This window comes from Agelaius phoeniceus, chromosome 7, assembly GCF_051311805.1.
Source record: "Agelaius phoeniceus isolate bAgePho1 chromosome 7, bAgePho1.hap1, whole genome shotgun sequence".
Lineage (NCBI taxonomy): Eukaryota > Metazoa > Chordata > Aves > Passeriformes > Icteridae > Agelaius > Agelaius phoeniceus.
Genome location: NC_135271.1, coordinates 23,671,519 through 23,692,706, shown reverse-complemented (window position 1 = coordinate 23,692,706; position 21,188 = coordinate 23,671,519).

The window sequence follows — 21,188 nt, the reverse complement described above, 5'->3', positions numbered from 1 at the left end:
ACTTCTTTGAAAACTTGACAGGCAATGAGGGGACTGGAGACAGAACTTTATTTCTGTGAAAGGAAGTGGTAAATTCCCTCTGACTCCTGCTGCCGGTCCGCTTTCATAAAAATGAGGAGGTGGGAGAAGGACTGACTGGTACTGGTGAAGTGGGGAATAGCTTTGGGAGCTTCAGGAGGCTTCCTTTTTATGATTTCATAAAAGGACTTTTATAACGGTATTTTCACGAGTGGCTTGGCAAAGACAAAGGATGTATTTTTCACTCCTCATTTTTGGGTCCAGGTCTGTATGGCAATAGGAGCAGAGATGATCATGAGATTTATACATCACTTTGAAGAAATCTTGCCTTCATTGAAGTCATTGATGAAACTGGCTCTTCATCTCTGTAGAGCCAAAGTGTCACCTTTAGTGTTTGTACCTTTTATAAACTTGCTTAATGTCTGCCTGCAGCACATGCAAAATGGAACAATATTTATGTAGTTCCCATGAACTGAGTTTTGCTGGCAACATTCTCTGCAATCAGTTGGTTGAAGATGTTACATTGTTTGCACTGGGGAGGTTTTGCCAAACAGACCATTAATCCGAATTAGTGAATTCTAAAACTGCTCCAGGTTACCTCCTATTGTCCTCAGACTATCTGTTCAGCAGAGTATACTGCAAAAATGAATCCAAGTTTTTAACATGTTCTTGTTTTTAAAGTATTTCAGAGCTGACTTCACCACTTCGAAAGTATGTTTGCTAAAATTTTGCACTGTTCTCACTGTGTTTTTATTACTTTAAAGTTTCTTAATTTTATATATTATTCCTTAACTACAGTAGGCTTTTAAAGCATATTTGCAAAGCAGTTTTGAATTAATTTGAATTTTTGAGTCTAGTTAGCACTGAATGAATATTTTTGGACCAAATTTATTCCGTTTTCATGTAATGAATGAAAAAAAATAGCACTTCTACATCAAATAATTTTTATGATAGTGAAACATGATGGGCAGAAGCATATTTTGAAAATGTTGACTGACATTGCTCTTTTCATTGAAAATCTTGTTCATTGTAGTGTGCTAAAGTGGTCACTTTGACCTGATTGCTTTTCAGGTGCTCAGTGTGGCTCCTCACAGGGACTTGTAAGATCATGGCATTCCCTGGTGAAGCAATTCTTCCAGTGGTGATTATTATCACTCAAGGTTGAGATGTGCAAATCATAGAACACCCAGTTTGTTTGCATTCTTTCAGTTTTTGCTTAGTACAGGAAGGCAAAGAAGGTCTCTATGGAAATCATTATTCTCACTTTAACAGCTGCTACATGGGCATATTCAGAACACAAATGGAAGCTGTTGAAGCCCCTGTGATATGCTAGCTCTGGTGTGGTGGTTAAATAACTCACCATCAGTTTAAAGACCTGATTTGATGAACTTGAGGAACTATAGGGAATTGTCTGAGAAATTGCCAGTGTAATTTGGCCCACGTAGTAAGATTAATTATAAATCCCAATCAATGTCTCTTTGGAGAGGAAGCAAGTTTCAAATGGGCCCAAAATGAGGATTTGATCTGAGATTTCCAATGCAAGTATTTCTGAATTCAAATCCCATTGAGATGAATAGAAACTGGGCACCAAACACTGTAGATGGCTTGCAAATCAGAGTCTTGAATATTAAGTGATCTTTCATTCCTATTAAGACTTATAATAGGAGGTATTATAAAGGAAATAAATGGGCTCTGACCCAAGTCTGGCATCTTTGTTAAGACAGGCTATGCCACAACACATGTGCAAAACTGCAGGCTGTGCAATCCACATACTCTGCCTAATGGGTCAGCCCTTTTGACTTCCAGTGATGTACTGTCTTTATTACAGAGTTACTGCTTGGGCAAGGAGCTTTAATATATTAATAATCAGTGCCTTAGGCCAGGTTATCAGGTGGCTTTTATTATGGCAGTCTGTGTGGTCCCACATTTAACTCCATGGTAAAGAAGCAGAGAAACCACTCTTACCTTCACTTATTTCTCATATCAGATAGCTGAACAATTTCAGATCTCTGCTCCATTTCTTTTGGTAAGCAATTCCCTTCTGTGTTATTTTACCAAATTTCTGGCTGCATATTGTTAACCATTTGAATGTACACAATCCTGTTGTTAGCATCAAAGAATTGTAATTATTCTGTCTTTATTCTCTTTTTATTAATCCCCAAAAGCAACTTAGCAATGTTTGGTTTTAGTGCCTCTTAGCATTGGAGTGGACTTCAAGAATTTATATTAATTATTACTATATATATGATGAATTTACCTGAAGGAAGCAGGTAATGCTTCATCCTGAAATAATATTTAATTAGGAAAAATAGAAAACAAAATTAGACATAAGGTTAATGTTTAAATTAATGCAGAATGGCAGAAAGTGCTGACATACTCGACTGCATTGCTCAAGAACAAATTTTGTGATGTGGGGCAAACAGGATATTAAAACATTTAACATGATAGTAGCTCAGCACTAGTAAAATAAGAGCATTTTTAAGCAAGACTATTTCATTTTTATCTTTCCTGGTCTGGACAGGCATTTGGCCACATGAACTGCACTTTGCTGTTTTACTGCCCTAAAAATACAATATTCAATTGCTCTCAGGGTAGAGGTCTGATCCTCCAAGTGCTTGCTGTGAAGAAACTGCTCCAAAGAGATCAGGAAGCATTTGGGATTATGTGCGATTGGTGAGGCTGAGTCCACCAAAATAAAAACAGTTGTGTGTTTCATGAATAGCTCCCATGACTACATAGCCCAGGGCATAAGAACCTTGGTGATTTTGGATTATTATCAGTTTGTTTGCATATGAAACCCAAAGCAAACCTTGGAGGATGTGAACACAAAAAACCCCTTCACAGTACTTTTTAGGGAAGAATGACAGACATTAGCAATTACTTCTAAAAATGCAATTATGTGCTTTGAGTGGTCAAAGGACCACTAAGGAAGGAATAGTGTCAATTTGGGGTCAGGAAAGAATCCTGTACAAATTTGAGTGAGGCACTCTCAAATTATGATTCGCATTCATACAGATCTGCTTCAGTTTAAATTCTTATACTGGGTGAATGAGAAACTCAGATTCTGGATGTTTCAAAGTTGACATTCCAACTGCAGATTGGACTAAAAATAGTTTCTTAGTCTAGTCCTTTCTAATAAATGCTGATTAAATTTATGGGAGATTAAAAAGTATGTGACATTGAAAAGGAAAAGTTTTTTGATTTATTCTTATTTGGAGATTGCTGTGTAACTAATCACCTTCTTTCTGAGTGTCCTGAAGTTTCTGGGTAGTGAATGTCATGATCTGCTATGTTCAGAAGAGGGCAGCATCAACCTAAACAAGTGGGAACACATCTAATTTAAGGATTTCAGTATAAACGAGAGAAACTCCAAAAGGTGACAAATACAGTTGTTAAGTTTAAAAGCAGAATTTCGTTTATATTCTGATACTACAACAAATAATATCCTTAATTCAGAATTATTTGAGCATTATAGTGTCTCTGCAATAATATATTTGTAATATATTTGTTAACTTCCAATAGTAACACATTTCTCAGAATATTGGTTACCACACCTTAGTTGTTATGACACATGCAGCCTTCTACTTACAGGTATTTTAAAATAAAAATGGAACAAAATTTAAAAAAGGATCAGAACTCTGAGCATTTTGTGGCTGAAATGCTGCAGAAGTCACAGTTTATATGAACTAGGTATTGATACAGGTGATGGCACACCTGTATGGTCCTGAGGATCTGAGCTAATAGGAAAATTCAAGGATGTCAATTTGGCTTTGGATATAGGACTGAGTCAGATGCAAGATTTGGACTAAAATGGACAAGTACTTGTGTAATTACACTATGGCCTAAGGCTTAAGGGAATTTGCTTGAAGTTTTGACTGCCCAAGGACTCAGTGCAGAGTTATGAGGTTAGCTATTCCTCACCTAGCTGCCCGTGACTAAGTTCTGTCCCAATAGAATGGGCCCACATCAGATTTAGCCATTTTACCACATGATTTTGCTTAAACAAGATGCTTGCAAATTAATGCACAAGCTCCACTGATGTCAGTGATGCTTCTGTGAATGCTGGCTTGTTTTGCTGAGAGGAAAACTGCAACGGGAAGTGCAGATCGTTTGGTCATCGGTACAGGCAGGCTGTCAGCCTGCAGAGTGGCAATAGGTGACCCAGGCAAAACATGGGCAGGGGCTTTCCTTGTGAGAGTTAACATATTGTATTCTGAATCAGGGCACCAGGAGATACAATTGGATATTGCAAACACTATTTTTTTCCTGCTGACAACATTTTTAATGTATCTGGGTGATTACAGCTTTTTTTCCCTGGATGTATTTAGAATTCCTTGGCTAGGGAAGGTGCATCATATTTCACGTGAATCCTTTCTTACAGGCTAAAATAACTGGAACATGTAAACTCTTGTATTTTTTGAATCTCAAGGTGGATTATTTAACCTTGTATCATAATCCTGTTTCAGCATAAAGTCTATGCATGCATACGCTTAATGAATAAGACCCTAAAGATTTGTAAAGAGCCCAAGTTTATATACTCCATTAAATATGATCTTCACAGGCTAATTAGTTAGAAATTTTACCCTTGCTTATAGTATACAACATTTTATGGTCAATAACAGTAAAATCTTTGTAAACCATGCTCTCTATTAATAAACATTATATGCTTCTGGCTTTCAAATAAGGAAATTGATTACTTCTTTTTCTCCAGTGACTGGACTGCTGGCAGAGTAAAATCCAAGCAATTAACATTATGGATAGATTGCTTCATGTGAGACATGAAGGCATTGCAGATAATTTTGCTTTCTATCAAAATAAAGATACTAGTACTGTGAAGAAAACTTAGATCAGCAATATCCAAACTCCAACAAGACATTTCAGGGAGGGTCCAAAGTCTCTGGGAGTTGATATTGCATGGTATTATTATTATTATGTTACAGGTTTGTATCCAGCCAAGATTAGTACTAGCTAGAACTGGTTATTAGGTACTTGTAGTTGGATAGCATCTGTCCTGTTTTTAGCAGTAATGTGTATATCCCTAAAACCTCCCCCGTAAATGGCACTGTTGACCTTTTTAAAGGAGGCATTGAAATGGAGTAATCCGGGATGTGCACCACCCTCCCCATCCCTGCAGGGGCCTCTCTGGGTTAGCATTTGAAATACAAAGGCAGAATGAATGATCTCTGTGGAGCTGTAAGCTTATGTGATAAACTGCTGTTCTGCCAACACACAGAGACATAATCATCTTCTATTTCAGTCCAAGAGCTCCCCAGATGATGAGTACTTTGGGGACGTATATAAATGAGCAGCTCATTTTGACTTTTCACTAATAGGATTTGTAGTATAAGCTAGGAGAAAATACCTGTGCTCTAACCTTTACACCCCTCACTTTGCCACAGAGGGACATTGCTGAAACAAAACAGCCTCTCATCCTAGAGTGACATGTTTGATATGTGCACCGTTGTACACCAAAGCCTAAAAGCCCAGGACAGAGAACAAATATAATAAATAAGGGTCTGCTGTAATAGAGGGCTCTTCATTGACCACACTCAATGAACAGATGCTGAAAATATTTTAGTAATTTAGTTTGAAAAATCAACCTAGTGGGTCTTCTGTTTATGAATAAGAATTTAGATTGCCTTTGTACTTTAAAAATGTAGTTGTTTGGCTTCAGAGGAAAACTTTGGACTGAATGAAAAATTGTTTTTTATAAAGAGCATGTCATATTGGTCCTGTCTGAAGAAAGCAGAATTTTCAACTGATTTTGTTTAAAATAGTAAGGCTAGCACACAGTGGTGTTCCCTTGTGCTTCCAAAGGTGTTCCCTGAGCACCCAATATAGTTCATAAATATCTGAAAAGTATCTGACCCAATATCCAGCTGAAAACTAATAACTTCAATGCTTAGAAATGGAGCTGTTACTTATAGGAGACTTCCCTCTCTCCTGTACTTTGTTCTTCCATTTTTGTTTTTATCAAGCACAAAGTATATTTAGAAGGATAACAGTTCAGAAAGATTTTCCTACCTTTATCTGTCCTCTAGAAGTTCCTCCAAAATACCTATGCTGAATGTAATTCACAGGTCACAATTATTACTGAGTTGAGAATCTTGATAAGTATGAAGGATAAATTAAATTTTTCTATGAGTGCTTTTCCCTAAATGATTTTTCAGTCCCTGGAGCATCTGAGGATAACATTTTGCATTACTTTTTTACTAGGCTGTAAAGTGGTCTGACCACGGCAGAACTGACTCAGGTAGAAATGAAGATTTCACTTCTGGGTGCATAGAGCAGTGCCTAGTTGTGAAACCAGAGTCTTGTTCTTGTATTATCTGCTCTCAAATTGGAGTGAGTCGTTCATGAACCAAGCTGATTTGATGCTCATCGGTTTTAAGGAGAGCTGCTGATTCTGAAAACTTGTTTCCATAAGTAAATCACTTTTTCTCTAGAGAAGCAAAGGGAGGTGTTCAGCTCATGGAATTGAACTTCCATTGACAATGGAAGTTCTCTCAGTGTGCTAAAACATGAGGGTTGGGAGCTTGAGTGAATGATTTTTCTTCTGAACATGAAAGCAAAATCCTATTGCTATTTAGATAGTGGAGTTCCCTTAGTAGGTGGCCACCATCTTGTTTACAAGGAAATCTCAACCATTAGGGTTTGAGCATGACTGGCTTTTGGAAGGAATGACACAAAGAACAAATAAGGCATATACTGGATTGAGGTAAGCAGTCTCTGTTACCACAACTGTATTACTAACTTATGTTTAATTGCTCAGCATTTATGAGGTTCATAGTTTATTGTCTTTCTTGCCACACAATAGGTTGGGCAAGTCAAAAAAGCTCCAAGTTTCAAAGGCTAGAGTTTTGGGTGCCTGCCAGCACTGATCTGTTTAGCAAACAGGCAGCAGGGTGCTTATTAGTAGGTTGTGGCTTGCAAACCCTGAAGCCTGTGGAGCCAGATGCACTGATCAAATAGTGAATCTATAGATCAGTAAGTTTATTAGATGAAAAAGGGGAGCACCACTGAGTATAAATATATTTTTCATAGGCTACAATTAGCTACCATAAATGACTTTTCTAACTCTTTCTGTTGACCCAGCAGTCTAAATATTAAACATTAGTTTAAGCAACATTTGTTCCAAATTGCTTCTCTTAGAATTTCCCAATGACTTATAATTATATACTACTTCATAGTAAAAAAAAAAGTGCCAAATTGCTCTTATTATTTATTTCGGTGTAACAAATAGTGCCTACTTGTAACTCAAGGTGCTTATGTATTATTCATAAAAGCACAATAAAAATTGGCAGTGAATCAACTTCTGTGTAAGATCAGGTGATTAGCTGGTCTGAATCTGTGTGGTTCAGTGGAAGCCAAGATAAGTCTAGGAGTTCCCTGAAGTTACTGGATTTATGAACATTTTCTAGTTGTTAAGGATCCTGCAAAAAGACTCTGCAAATGACATTTCACCCTTTGAATTTTCCTGCTTCAGTTGGAACAAGTGAAACATCAGTTTCTGTAACTTCAGTTTGAGGTTTTTAAGAGCAGACTTTACTATTTTAATTACTTGAACTTCCCTGACTGATTTTTAAAAATATGTTTCAGCCTGTGAATCACTTGTTAATTTCCTGGGATGCCTGCTGTTAAAAGTAGTTGAAATTTATGGTGCACCTCATCACCTAAGTCATGTGGCACGATTCCCTCTTCCTGACCATTTACCTGCTGAACCCTGGTGTGACTTGAGCATTCCTAGTCCTGTTGCTTTCTAGCAATGTTCTTGTGAGCACAGCTTTACTCCTATAAATGTGTGCAAGGAAGAAGTGAAAGATACTGTAATGCCACTAAACCATCACTTTTGTTCTTAAAAGTCCTGTGAATTCTTTTTGTAGAGAGGATCCAATTCTGGTTTCAGTTGCCTCCTCCAGGAAAGATCAATAGGTAAAAAATACCTGAAAGAGTATTTTGAAGATCAATCTGGGATTACTTACATAATAAATAGGAAAAAGAAATTAATTTCTACAGCTAAGAATCTTCTGTTGCTAATTCTCAGAAGCACAGAACAAAACTAAAGTACTCTCCTCTCAGCTTCTTTCCATGCTGTTGTCAGCATCTTCTCTTTGTTTTCTTTCTGTTGAGTAACTCAGTGCTGCTCTAAATTTTGAGAAAAAAACCACAAAAGAAAACATGATGGCAGTATTTTTTTCAATGATTGTCTCAAGCTTTGCATGGTTGATGTGAATTAAGTTAGTTTGAAGGTACTAGTCATTAGCAAAAAAGTCTTCCTCGTTGGTGCTTTCCGTGTAGACAAAAGTGATGTGCTGCACCAGTTTGTAAAGGAATTGTTTTAAATTGTTATTGGTAAGATATTTGTTTTCAGGTGTTTGCACACTGTAAGAGAAGCATATCCATGTAGTAGAAAAAGTAATCAGAACCCATGAATTGATTTTGCAACTTATCAGGTTGAATCTGTTTCAAAGTCTGCAGTGACTTTAGTGCCATGCAGCTTTATTTTGGGTCTTACACTGGCAAGATGCTTAAGCACATAGCAAGTGTTACGCATTTCAGTAGTTCCTGCTGGCATGCTGAAGTAAATGATGTGTATAAAATTCAGTGTGTCCTTATATTGCTTAGGCTAGTGCAAACTGAGGCTTTCCACTAGTGGAAGTGAGAGCATGTTTAGCCCCAACTCAGCAAAATTTGGAAGAAAAAGTCAGGTTGGCATTTTCAGAGTGTGTGATTTATTTGGATGTTTCTTACCCTTCAGTTACAAGTCTACTTTAAGTCATTTCATCTAAGGGCTACGTTAGCTCTTTTTAGGTGGGAAACCAGAGTCTATTGTTCTGAGACTAAATTAGGACTAGAGGCCAGATTAATAAATCATATGATTCACTTTCTGGAATTCCTAAATGTCACTAGGCAAGCATACATCTGTGAGGTTTATTAGCCTCATTATTCCTGTGCAGAACTGACATCTAAGAGCACAGACAAGAACAAAGACTAACTGAAAAAGAGACTAATGCTAATGCAGAAGTCTTACATACCATTGAATATAGGGCAATCTAAAACCCAGGAATCTACATTACAAGCATCTTTATTTTTCAAGCAGTAGCATTCCAGGAAAACACAATTAGTCTGTGACCCTTACATGAAGCTGGTCCTTAAATTAAGGTATTTTGATTCCCATTTTCTCCTTTTGAGGGCCATAAGGTCTTTTAAGGTCTATAACCCAGCCAAAGCAAGCACTCCCTCATCCACGTCCTTGAAGCTGACACTCCTGTATCCCAGTCCAGTTTACAAGAAATCTGTTTTTGAAGCCTCTGAAGTTTCAGATGCATTGAGTGGGAGAAGGGTAAGAGCCAATAGGCCTCACTGTGTGATATCCCTTCTTACAATATTCCCAAACAGAACTGGAGGAAACAACATTTTCTTTTTTTTATATCAAAGAGTATCTGCAGATGGAAAGACTTTCTGCTTGTACAGCTGGAGTAATAGAAAATCCTTACAAAATGGCTCTGCAGGAGTAATGTTTTTCAGTTATTCTGGCCCACTGAAAAGTATCCTAAAGAAAAAGCAGTAGTAGTTTTTCTTTGCTAGAATGTCTCTGCAGAATGAACAGGAGAACTTTAGTTCCACACCTCTTCGTGCTCATCTCTATACCTCTGGCTGTGGCCAGCAGTTAGTCCAGTATGAGAACCTCAGGTTTGGTAAGAAAGTGATGCAGAAATGAACTCAGCCCCTAGTCTCTCTCCTATCTCAGGCTTTGTTTGCAAGATCCCACACCAGAAAAGGGACAGAACTATTGTGAGTGCTTGGATAGAAAAGACTAACACTCTAACACTTGTAAAATCTGCTGTAGCCTATGCTAACTCAGACTTGCTCAGCCAGGTTAACTACCTTGATTTAAAGTGCCAGAGAAAGAAGGCATCTTGGTTTTTATCTTGGGACAGTGCTTGCTTTGAGCTGCTCAATTATCTGTAGTTGAACTGATAACCTCAGTTTAGATCTTAGTTGTCTTGTTTTTGCTACTGTTGTAGTCTCAGGTAGGAAGCTATTATAGCCTCGGGCAGGAAGTTCCAGCAACCCCAGAAAACAACCCTTTTTATTCCCCAGCCCCAAGTTGTTTGGGTTTTTTTCCTTCTGGTTAGACATATCATTTGAACCAAATTTGCTAAGGGGTAAGTGTTTGCAGCTCCCAGGCATTTTTGCTAGGCTGGGGATACACAGGATTTCTGAGCTTCAAATCTTTAATGATGCATGGGAAAACCAAGGAAAACATTGACACTCTGAGAATGCCACATGCTGCATGTCTCTAGAGAAAGAAAGATGAAAACTCTTTTCTTCTACTAAACCAGTGGATTACAACTAATGCCATGAAACTGGACCAATGTTTTCTTGAAAACAAGTATTCTTCTTTGAATTCACGCCATCTTGCTTTGCCTCAAATGCTCTGTTTGGCTGAAGTTCAGCAGGGGTATTAGGAACTGCTGCTAGCTGAATGCACAGCAAACTCTCACAGCCAAAATTAAGAACAGTGCTGTCTTCTACAGGGTTTTTAAAACCTAATTAAAGTAAATACTTTGGAATGATTAAAAGGCACACACCATTTTAAGATAAAAGTTTATTATAGTTAAAAAAGGAAGCTCTGTAATTTAAAATGGAAAGTTTATGAAGCTTCAGGATAAACCTCAGCTAGGAAAAATAACAGGTTTCAGATGTTCCAAATATCATACGTTAACCCCAAATGATCACTCTATAACACCAGTTTCCTTAGTCCATGCTGGTTGGAATTAGAACACCCACTCTGCTTAAAGGCACAATGCTCACTGCCATCAGCCATTAGTCACCCTGCTCCTGCCCCCTGTCAAGGCTCCAGGCATCATGATTTAAAAAATGGAAGACTGTGAATCTATCCCAACTAGATCTGATTTCATCATTTCTCGGCCTGCTTTGAGCAGGAGGTTGGAGTAGAGACCTCCTGAAGTCCTTTCCAACCCAAATGATGCTAGGATTCTAATAAAATAAATGGCTGCTGGAGCAGTATCTAGTGAGACAAACAGCTAGGAAATGGCATTTTGTGCAAGGCTTTTAGTATTCCAAGTAATGCTTATGTATGACAGAGAAAGGGGGAGGATATTCAAATGTTATTTACTTAAGAGTAGCTGTTATTTAATCTACAGAATCAGATTTATTTGGATAGTTACTATAATTAAATTCCAACTGACTACTAGAAGCATTGAAAGTTAACAACTATGTAATAAACTTTCTAGGCAACAATTAAGTGTGTTGGGGAGACAAGTCTGCAAATCTTTTAAAGGTACTATGAGAAAGGAGATGGACAAAATAATATTAGCATTATAGTTTAAACTATGAATTAAATTCTAAACATCAACCCTTGGTTTGTCGTTATGGGAGCACCTTCCTAATAGTATGCAACAAAAGACAGCGCAGGAGGGTGGTAATGGAAGAACCTGCAACCACTGTTTGAGGCAATTATTGTGCTGTGATTGAAATCTCCTGACACATGTCACTACTTGCTGTAAACAAAAAGGAGTAGTTAACAGCAAATTTCTATTAGGTAGCCTACTCAAGGTATTTCCTGGCTCAGAATTTACTCTATTGGTTTAGACCACTAGTGCCTTGCACTTCAGGCTGGAGAAATGTGCACACCCTATTTCTCTTTCTCCCTCTCCTTTTCACCCTGCTTGAGTGAAAGCCACCTCTGTGCTTTTAGCATCCTACCTGCTGTTCTGTTGGGCCTGAACTCTTCTGATTCTACAACAGCACTCAATCAATAGCTCTAAGGAGGTCTTCTGGTGACTGCCATTTGGTTTACCTTGCTTTGAGAAGATCTGGTAAGATAGTAATTTGTTTCTCTTCCCATATACTGCTGGGATAACACTTGGCTGCCTAACTCACTTGGAAATTCTTGGTGTTTCTGTATGGTCTTATGATTGCCACAAGTGGGGTTTTTTCTCTACCTTTGAAGTGGAGAAAATTGCCTACGCTAAGAGAAGCTTTTGCAAGAGTGGGATTTTATGAGTGGCATGCCAATTTTCAGTACTTTTTGCACTCATTTTTATTGTCCTTCATCATTGGTCCTTCCATTGACTATGCCTATCTTAATCCTGTGACTGCTTGACATTGGGTATTGTACTGTTCTGAGGGTCTGTATGAGTTAGCCTTCAAAATGTGATGTCCTTGTGGCTGCAATGTTGTTCCATCTTTTGCTCATTACACTGTGCTGCTTTTTTAAGCAGTAATTCACAGCAACCCTTTGCAGCTACAGAATTCAATAATAGATTGTTAGTAATCAATTACAAAATATTCAAACACACTATTTATGTCATTATTAAAGTACGATAAACTCTCTTGTTCGGAGTATAGTAGTATTAATAGCTTCTTTTTAGTCCAGCTGTTGCATTCCTACAGCACTACTGTGTTTCTTCTGTGCTGCAGTCCCTGGAAAATATGCTGCAAATCTATCATCTTGAAGAAAGGTTGTGCCAATATGAACTTTATTTCAGGATCAGACCTTAGTCAACTGAAATTCCTCAAACTTTTAATTAAATGACCCCATTTTTGTCCACAGTTTTAAACAATTAGTTAAGATTCTTAAGCCAGTGTATCCTGACCTATTGTAGCCACGTCCCAACTGAACTTTATGATGAGCCATGATGAGTATTTGTTAAATGTGGCTATCAAAACACTGTCCAGCATGTGGAACTTGTGTGATGAACCCTGGAGGTGATATAATCACTTCACAACAGACTCTCTTAACCTGATGAAGTTACCTATTAAAAGAACATTATTGTTTCTTGGCTAGAACTGATAACTAGCTTGAGCTTTTTAAAGTATATGATAATAAAATGAACTGCTGTAAGGCAATTCTGTGATTGTCCAACAAGGCTACTCATCATTTGACACTGAAAATTATACCTACTCAGAAAAAAATAATCTTATAAAGCAAAGGAGCAAGCAGGCTATCAGATGGTTTTTCATACCTTTATGGATGATTTATTTTAGAAATAAAATTTTCTATTTTCAAAATATTTTATCATGGGAAGATGTGCTGATCATTGCTAGTATACATAGTGAATGGTATAGTGAAGGCTAGTACTGTATGAATGAATCGATACAAAACAGTGAAAAAAGGATCATCTGCTTTAATATCAATTTAGATGAGTTCCTTATAAGTCAGAAACCCTGCAAACTTGTCTCATGTACTCTTGTTTCACAACTGGCATATTTATATTTAAATGTTAGATATAGTATAGGGAAAGATTTAATCCTCTGCTTTGCTGAAAAACAATGCAATATTATGACCTCCTGTTTTCTCTCTGCATAAAGGTTATACTGGTATCACAATTTGGATGTGCCTGTCAGAAGAAACTACACTGAGGGAATTTTTATTATTCTGTTTTTTAATTTGACCATTCTCAGTAAAGTAGCGTCTTTGGAAAATTGCCTGCTTGTCACTCAGCTGCATTTCTTAGAAGGCAGGAAGTTAATAATTTTCAGAACTGTAAGCTCCACTCTGAGGCTGTGCATAAGCATGTTTAAAACAACTGGTAGGTTAGATGAAATTTGGAAGTAGCTTTCCATTTCTCCCATTCACAACAAAGCAGGAGGAATTCACATGGAAGCATTTTCCAGCTTATGAAATGTAATCAGTTTACTGTTCAGTACTTATCACTTCGTATTTCTGTATGCTACTGACTTGAATTCTAAAATCAGCCTGTTCATTTTTTTTGTCCTAAAAAAAGGTCAAACTTCTATGTCTCTTGAAAATCCACTTACAGACAAAAGACCTCTGAATTTTCTTTCAAGAGCAGCTGCTCTGCTTTCTTTAGTACTCAAGGAAATAACTAAAAACTAGAGAGAAAAAAAATCTAGCTAGCTACTTCGGCCTAACCAGACCTTCCCACAATTGCTTGCTTAGCACACAGTTTAGCTGTACAGGATCTAGTTTAATGAAAATATGAGGAATAGGAGCTCCTTACAAATTGTTTTAGAAAGCCAGAATTGTTTGATGGAGAGTCAGTAGAACTGTAATAACTGTCTCCCCTTGTTGGTAATTTCCTGAAGTGCTTGTCTTGCTAATGGTAACTTCTGTGTTTGTAGTTGTTGGTATGAGATTTTTGGCTACAGCATTTCTTTTCAAGTAGATCATCTATCAGCAGATACTGCATAAGGATATCACCAGTCAGTTGCAATTCTGTAACTGTTAATGATCCCTATGAACTGTTAATTCATAGGGATCATTAAATTTTGGTGCTTTGACACTATAACGCATCTTTGGTGAAACTGCCTAATAAATAAGATGTGATGTAAAAACTACCCACATTCATGAAAACAGAACTTTCCTAGGTTTATTCTAATTTTGGGCTATAAAAACCATAGCATTCTTTATGAATTATCTTCCTGAGCAGTTCAACATCATTTATGCAGAAATAAATAATGAAGTGTAATTTTCTCTGCATGTAATTTTGTGTGATCTGATAATAAGCACAGTTTAAAAAATTGGCACGTGCATCATGATTTCAGGGGTGCAAGTAGTTTTAACAGCACTTCATGACCTGCTGTGAATTCCTGTGTGTCTGAATGGGACTGAGGCCCGTTTTATTCACAGGATCTCAAAACACTCTACAGTGCAGCACATTTTTTTAAAGTAACTTGATATGAACTGTGAACAGAACGCTAATCAACAGGCTTCTGAGTGCTCAGCTTTATCCACTTGACTTCTGTGTCTCTCATGGCCTTAAGCATAAGGAGGTTTATTGATTTCTGGCTAACAGCTTTGACACAGTTTGTGTTGTCAGTAGTGCTCACTGTGTTCGGAGTGGACATCAAAGTATTGACCTGCAGCAGAATGAGTGGAAAAGGACACACAGATTCATAAAAAGAGCTAAGGTTAAGGCTTACAAAGTCTTTCTTCCCTTCTCATTGGAATCCTGGGGTTTGTTCTAATGGCAGAAAAAGAGGCAGTATTTCTGTCTCAGGAAAAGATCCTAGGCAGCCTGCTCTGTTGGCCCTGCTTTGAGATGCAGTGTTGGCCTAGGTGATATCCTGAGGTGCCTTCCAACCTCACCCATTCTGTCACTCCTTACCAGGGAGTAGGAGTAATCAGTCAAGAAAAAGAACTTTGAACAAGCAATGATCAGGCTTTTGAGAAATGCAAAGAGAACATTTTACTACCTGCAGCTCTCAAGACTACCAGATAATGCAAGTGGAATCCTTTCTTCACACAGAAATGCTGCTTTTCTTCACTCATTAATTTACCAGTTTTCTGGTGCAGGTTTCTTAAGATGTTTTCATTCAGTTTATACTACAAAGTGCCATAAGTTCATTTGAGATTTAATTAAACTTCAAATGGCCTATATCAAGCTGGCTAGAGAAAAGCAAACCCCAAAGGAGCAGCAATCTTATGTTGCTTCGTTTCCTCTATAGAAAGATAACTCTTGCAAAGGCTGAACTTCACAGCCTCAGGAGCAATAGAAGTCAAAAGCAGAAACTCTTGTCTGCCACTGATGAAAAGGAGTATCAGCCATTATTATGATGATGTCTTGTGTGTTAGAAGCTGTGTAGCAACAGTGAGATGGCAGCTTTTGTGCTTTGCTGCCACAGAAAGCTCCATCTAAATACCCATCAGTATGTAGACCAGTGTCTGAAGGGTGTCATGAGAGGCTTGCCATTTTTGTACTAGTTTTATGAGCTAAATGTATGTCCTTTTAATATAAATCTGTGCTTTTATTTCTACAGTGTATTTATCAGAAAACAACAAAACAGGTACTGTAAAATAGGTCGGAGGAGGAAAAGGAAGCATTCCTAATCCCAAAAGGAAAATACTTATGGTTTAAGAAAGTCTAGGTCATAAGATAGTTATTTGTTTGGGGATGTTTTTTTAGGGACTTCAAAGTTTGAGAGAATTCTACTTTGAAAATTTTGTGTTCTTCCACAGCAGACCTCAGCACAAATGTGTCTATGGAAAACTTGAAAAAAAAGTACTTCCACCACATTTGTGGAGAGAGATTGAATATAAATAGTTTTAATATAATGAATGTAAGACAGAAATGACTGGAGTACTTTAACTAATTTACAGAAACATAATGTCCTCAATTATGGGTAAAGGGAATTATGAACTTAATGGTGAGGAGGGCAATCCTAAGTGCTGATAAATCAACAGTATTTACAAGTTACCTTCTGTCTGTAGTCTTCTGATCCCTGTAATATTATGAAGCTAATTCCTTCATAATTATCTATTGACCCCAAACACTAACAGCAGAGGGACATGATCTATTCCAGACCAACTGCCCTTCTTATTTCCAAGTGGGATGACACAGCAGGAGACAGACAGCAGCAGTGAAAGCGTATCCAGCTTGGCCTATAGAGTTGTGCTGGTGATTTTGCTTTAGGCAGAAGTTGGTTAACTGACCTTAAAAAATAGCCACACGGTTACATCTGTGGAAGCTTAAGGTTTCTGCCTTAAATACTGGTTATTACTGTTAGCTTATCAGTAATTGTTTTTTTGTTGTGAGCCTGGGAGGTTGTGAAGTTTTAAAAGTGTGAATAGCTACATCCTTGAAACTCCTTGAAGAAGGTTATTTTCTTCTGTAGCAGTTCAGGACCTAACACAACAGTGGTCTCATACTTTGAGATCCTTGGTGACATGGCCGTACAAATGAATAGTTGACAACAGCTGGTTTGCTTGCATTTGGAATTAGTAGTTAGACTTAGTGGCTGGGGAGTTTGTATGTATGTTTGTCTGTGTGAAAATACAGGGCAGGCAAGATGGACAGCTGTTCATACTGCATTTACAAGTATTTTTTGAATGATATTTGGTATGAAGGCATAAGAAGACTGAGCAAAGCCATATACTCAAATTTCTGATGCAAGTATGCATGAACCTTGCCTCTATCTTTTGTATGTAATGGCATTTGGATTTTCCATCTGCTAATGCTCTTAACGCATTTGAAGGAGTAGTTCTTAACTGTGCTGTTGTTGAAAAATGTAGGGTTTTTTAAAGGAAAGGATATAGTTATGAGGCTGTGGTTAAAATCTTACTAACTACTAGTATAGAACTGTTTATCTGGATGGAAGGAGAACTGGGAGTACAGGCTGTTGCTGTCACTGGAAACCCTCCAAAATCCAGGGTCAACATTTTATGGCCATGGCCCTGTGTGCAGTCAGTGGACTTCAGCTAATATGGAGATCATGATTTTGGCAGAATGGTTTTGTACTGCTTCCTTGGTGTCACAGAACCTATGTAGTTCCTCCCTAACTCAACTTGGCAGGAAGGAGAAAGTCACAGTGGTTTTAAAATGCTTTCCACAGTTAGAGTTTTCTTATTGTATAAAGCGAGCCATTGGAAGCAGTGGCTATCAGCCATCAGAGCAGCTACAAAAGGTGTGGCTGCAGTCTTTGGCCAGAATGCACCCAGTTCAGCCTCATTCACTCCTCTTTCTGTCATTAAGGGGTTTATTGCAGGTCTGTGCTTATGCTTATCAGCCTTTGATCTGTAGTCCCTTGCAGAGGGGTCTTTATATATATATATATATATATATATATATATATATATATATATATATATATATATATATATATGGAAAAGACCTGCACAGATACCTTTGCTCACAAGCAAAAAAAAAAATTAAATGAAAAAAGAGAGACAAAGAGTGAACCCTTTCCAGTTTGCATTACTTTGTAACCAGGAACAGGGTAACTTCACACAGGATGATGCTTGCTATTCCCACACCCCGGCTCCAAGGGTTATAAGATCTCTACATTTTGAGAAACCATGTGCTAGAGTTTGCTGGTATTTAAACAGCCCTTTCCATCTGTGCATACTTTGCCAGAGAGATGATATTTTAAAACAGGTGTACACGTGCTAGAAGGCACAGAGATTGATATGTTGAAGACCACCTTGCAACTCAGTGGCAGAGGGAAGTTTCCTAATGCTTGCCACTAAAATGCCCCATTTTTCCAAGGAGGATCTGTTCGTGCTCTTTCTTTTGATTGATCACTCAGTAGATCCTTAATCTTGCTTCAGACTGGACAGGTGGAGAAACTGCAGTTCTCTGCCTGCCTCAACAAACAAAAGCATTTCCTTACTCTCAGCATGCCCTTAACCCTGGAGTGGAGGGGCCATTAAGGGCAATTCGATCTACATTGAGGATTTGATTTTTGGTTTCTCAGATGAGACTGCCAAAGCAGGGAACAGTTAATGCCAATTATAGTTAATGCCAATTAGACTAGTGGCTTTTGTGAGAAGAACATTAGTCCAGGAAGAGCTGTCCCAGGACCACCAAGCTGTTTTACAAGCCAAAAAAGCCACCCAATGCAAATAGCTTTTAATTTTGAAAGTACAGCATCTTGCCAGAGTCTTTGAAAAAGCTGTCAAAAGCAAGAAATTCCTTGTATAATAATGTCTCCACCTTGAATTTTTTTCCTCATAATGCACTTCTGGTTTTTTACACGTACTTTAACATGATCTTCTAAAATCTGATTAACTTCTGTATGTGCTTGAGGCTTTCATGAACAAAACATATTTTAAAGTGACTTTTCCTGTTAACATAAAATTACATCTAACTAAGAGGCTGCAACAGCATATTGTGTGAAAGCTTCTGTGCCAGGTATGGTCACATTTCACCAGGGTAGCACTGATTTCTTTTTACTCCTCAGTTTACATTTCTAAACATATCAATACACAAGTACTGGAGGATTAACTTTACATCTTGTAAAGGGGTTGGCATCGTTCATGATAATGCACAGCCTTTGGTATAATTACAGCAAGCCATGAGGAGGTTCAAGTGTTTCATTAGCTGACTGGAAACAACAAAGTCTTGTGTTTCATTAAAATCAGATGTAATACTTGTGTTCCAAGATCAGTTGGAAACTAATAGGAATAATCTATTCCAAATAAGACTGAGCTGTGCTAATCACATTGGGGATCATACCACAGTGATTCTGTGTTAAAATATGTCATATCACAAGCCCAGCTTCTGCATGTAATCTCCCGGAGACATGAAGAGTGAATGCAGGATGATGTGGGCTTTGCTTATGAAAGCATGGATGTGGAGCTCTTTCCTGCCTGAGAGATTACCTGAAGAAGCACCAGAGTTTGGTGGGCTCCTTAGTTTGGAGGCTGCACAGAATTGATGCAGCTTTAATCCCATGAGAGAGAGGGAATCCAATCCCTGCATCGGCTCTTTATGTTTGAACGTCTGGACCTCAGTAGCAACTCCTGATGATAAAGAAAGAGGATGAGGGGTCTGATTACTGTTACCCAAAAAAGCCAGGGTCACTTGAACAGTAGCAGTGCTCAGCACTAACCTTGTGGTTCCCCTTGCTGGACCTTGCTGGGAGCCATATCCTCCACACTAGCGCAGGAAGAGGGATGCACAACTGAATGGTTATAATGGGCTTTTTCAACTGGATTTCTCTTGTCAGTGTCTACTAAACTGAGGCAAAAAATATGCTTAGGGGTTAAGCCAAAAATTAAAAAAGATAGCTTTTAGCTGCTTGCTACAGAAAAGAGAGCAAGGTCCAGTTTTCCCATAGTCCAAGCAATGTTTATTCTCCCTTATAGGAGGCTTGGCCTGTGAAAAGGCAAGATTTTAAAGTAAAGAAAGCAAAAAGTTGTGGTTTTGTTCCTTATATTTAAGAAAAAAAAAAGGTCTTACCCAGCCTGAAGGCAAGGCTATAATTGTGAAATGAATAAAATAATTACATATAATCTAAGGGAAAAAAGAAAGAGCCCTTTAAATGTTTTCCTTGGTTTTTTTTTTTTTAATATTTATTTAGCTTTAGTAGCTAACACAGTGGAGAAAAGAAGGCCTTGTTAGAGAATGGAGAGCCATTATCTCTTGAGCTAAGTTGTAAAAGCTTTCATTTTATATGTTCTGAGGAAATTCAGAGAAATAGGGAATCCTAGGAAATGTGCACGTTTAAAACTAAACATTCTGATAGGAAACACAACAGCCATAGAAACAACACAATGACATTTGAACCACAACAAAAATCAAGAAGCTTATGACCAACTTTTAGCTGCTCCTCTCAAAAGGTTTGTATGATTTAAGGGTTTGGCCTTTACTATCTGTTTTCTATTAAGAAGTCTCAAATGGTGAAGCAATGGAGGACAATATAATCTATTGGCTTTTTCTAGAAATAGATTGAAAACTCAGAAAACTGTCTGAAATCAAGAGAAAAAAATCTGAGAAACTGCAGAGGCTTGAATCAGGTGCAAAATCACTTGGGGTCTTTCTTCCCAAAACATAGGAGCTGGAATTTTTTCTTTTCCTTAGCTCCTGCTAGGAAAAAGTCTGCAGTGAAGTGGAATGAAACACAAGAACAAGCTGTGCCTGAACTTCAGCCAGACACCCCCTTTTGGATCCCAAGGGAACTTTGATGTGCTGGTGCAAAACTGATTTGTTAGAAAGTGTGGCTGTGATAAAGGTATTTACATAGTGAAAGAGGCCTGACTGGGTTGGGAGAGAGCTGAGAATATAAAAGCAATGCAATGTAACCTGTGTTTTGATTCAAGACCCCTCTCATGGAATGAGCTGAAGGAATTAAATTTCACTAAGTGTTACAGCCTTAGTTGTGTCTTGGTACCTTTCATCACACAAATGATATTCAACCCAGAACTAAAACATTAAATTGGGAGATATGAAATGAAAAAAATAAGTAGCAGAAAACATGACTTTTGACTAAATGAATTGGCTGTAAAAACAGGGGTGAAAATGTGGCATAAAATTATCAAAGCTCTCTGCAATTTTTGCAGCACTTTCTCAGCCACAAATATGCTTTCCCACATAAGACAGTAACTTGTTTCTTTGTAGAGCTATCATTAAGTACAGCAGAATGCCAAGTCAATGTCAAAGCTTTGAAAGCAAACTATTAGTGTTTTCTTTCGTCCTTCCTTCCTTTGGAAAAAATGAGAGATTTGTTTCAATTATGCATTTTTAACAGATTCAGATTACAAAACAATATCTTCTACACACATATGAAAATGAAGATGCCAAGGATTTCTTTCAATAAGGTCTTTCCAAAAGATCTGTTCTTTCCTTCAGAATGCTTATATGAGTCCTTTGGAAAGGTGAGGAATATTTTCAGCATACAGATGGCAGTCTGCTTTCTAATTCCATTTTGCCTGACTGGCCTGGCTGAACTTTCTTACT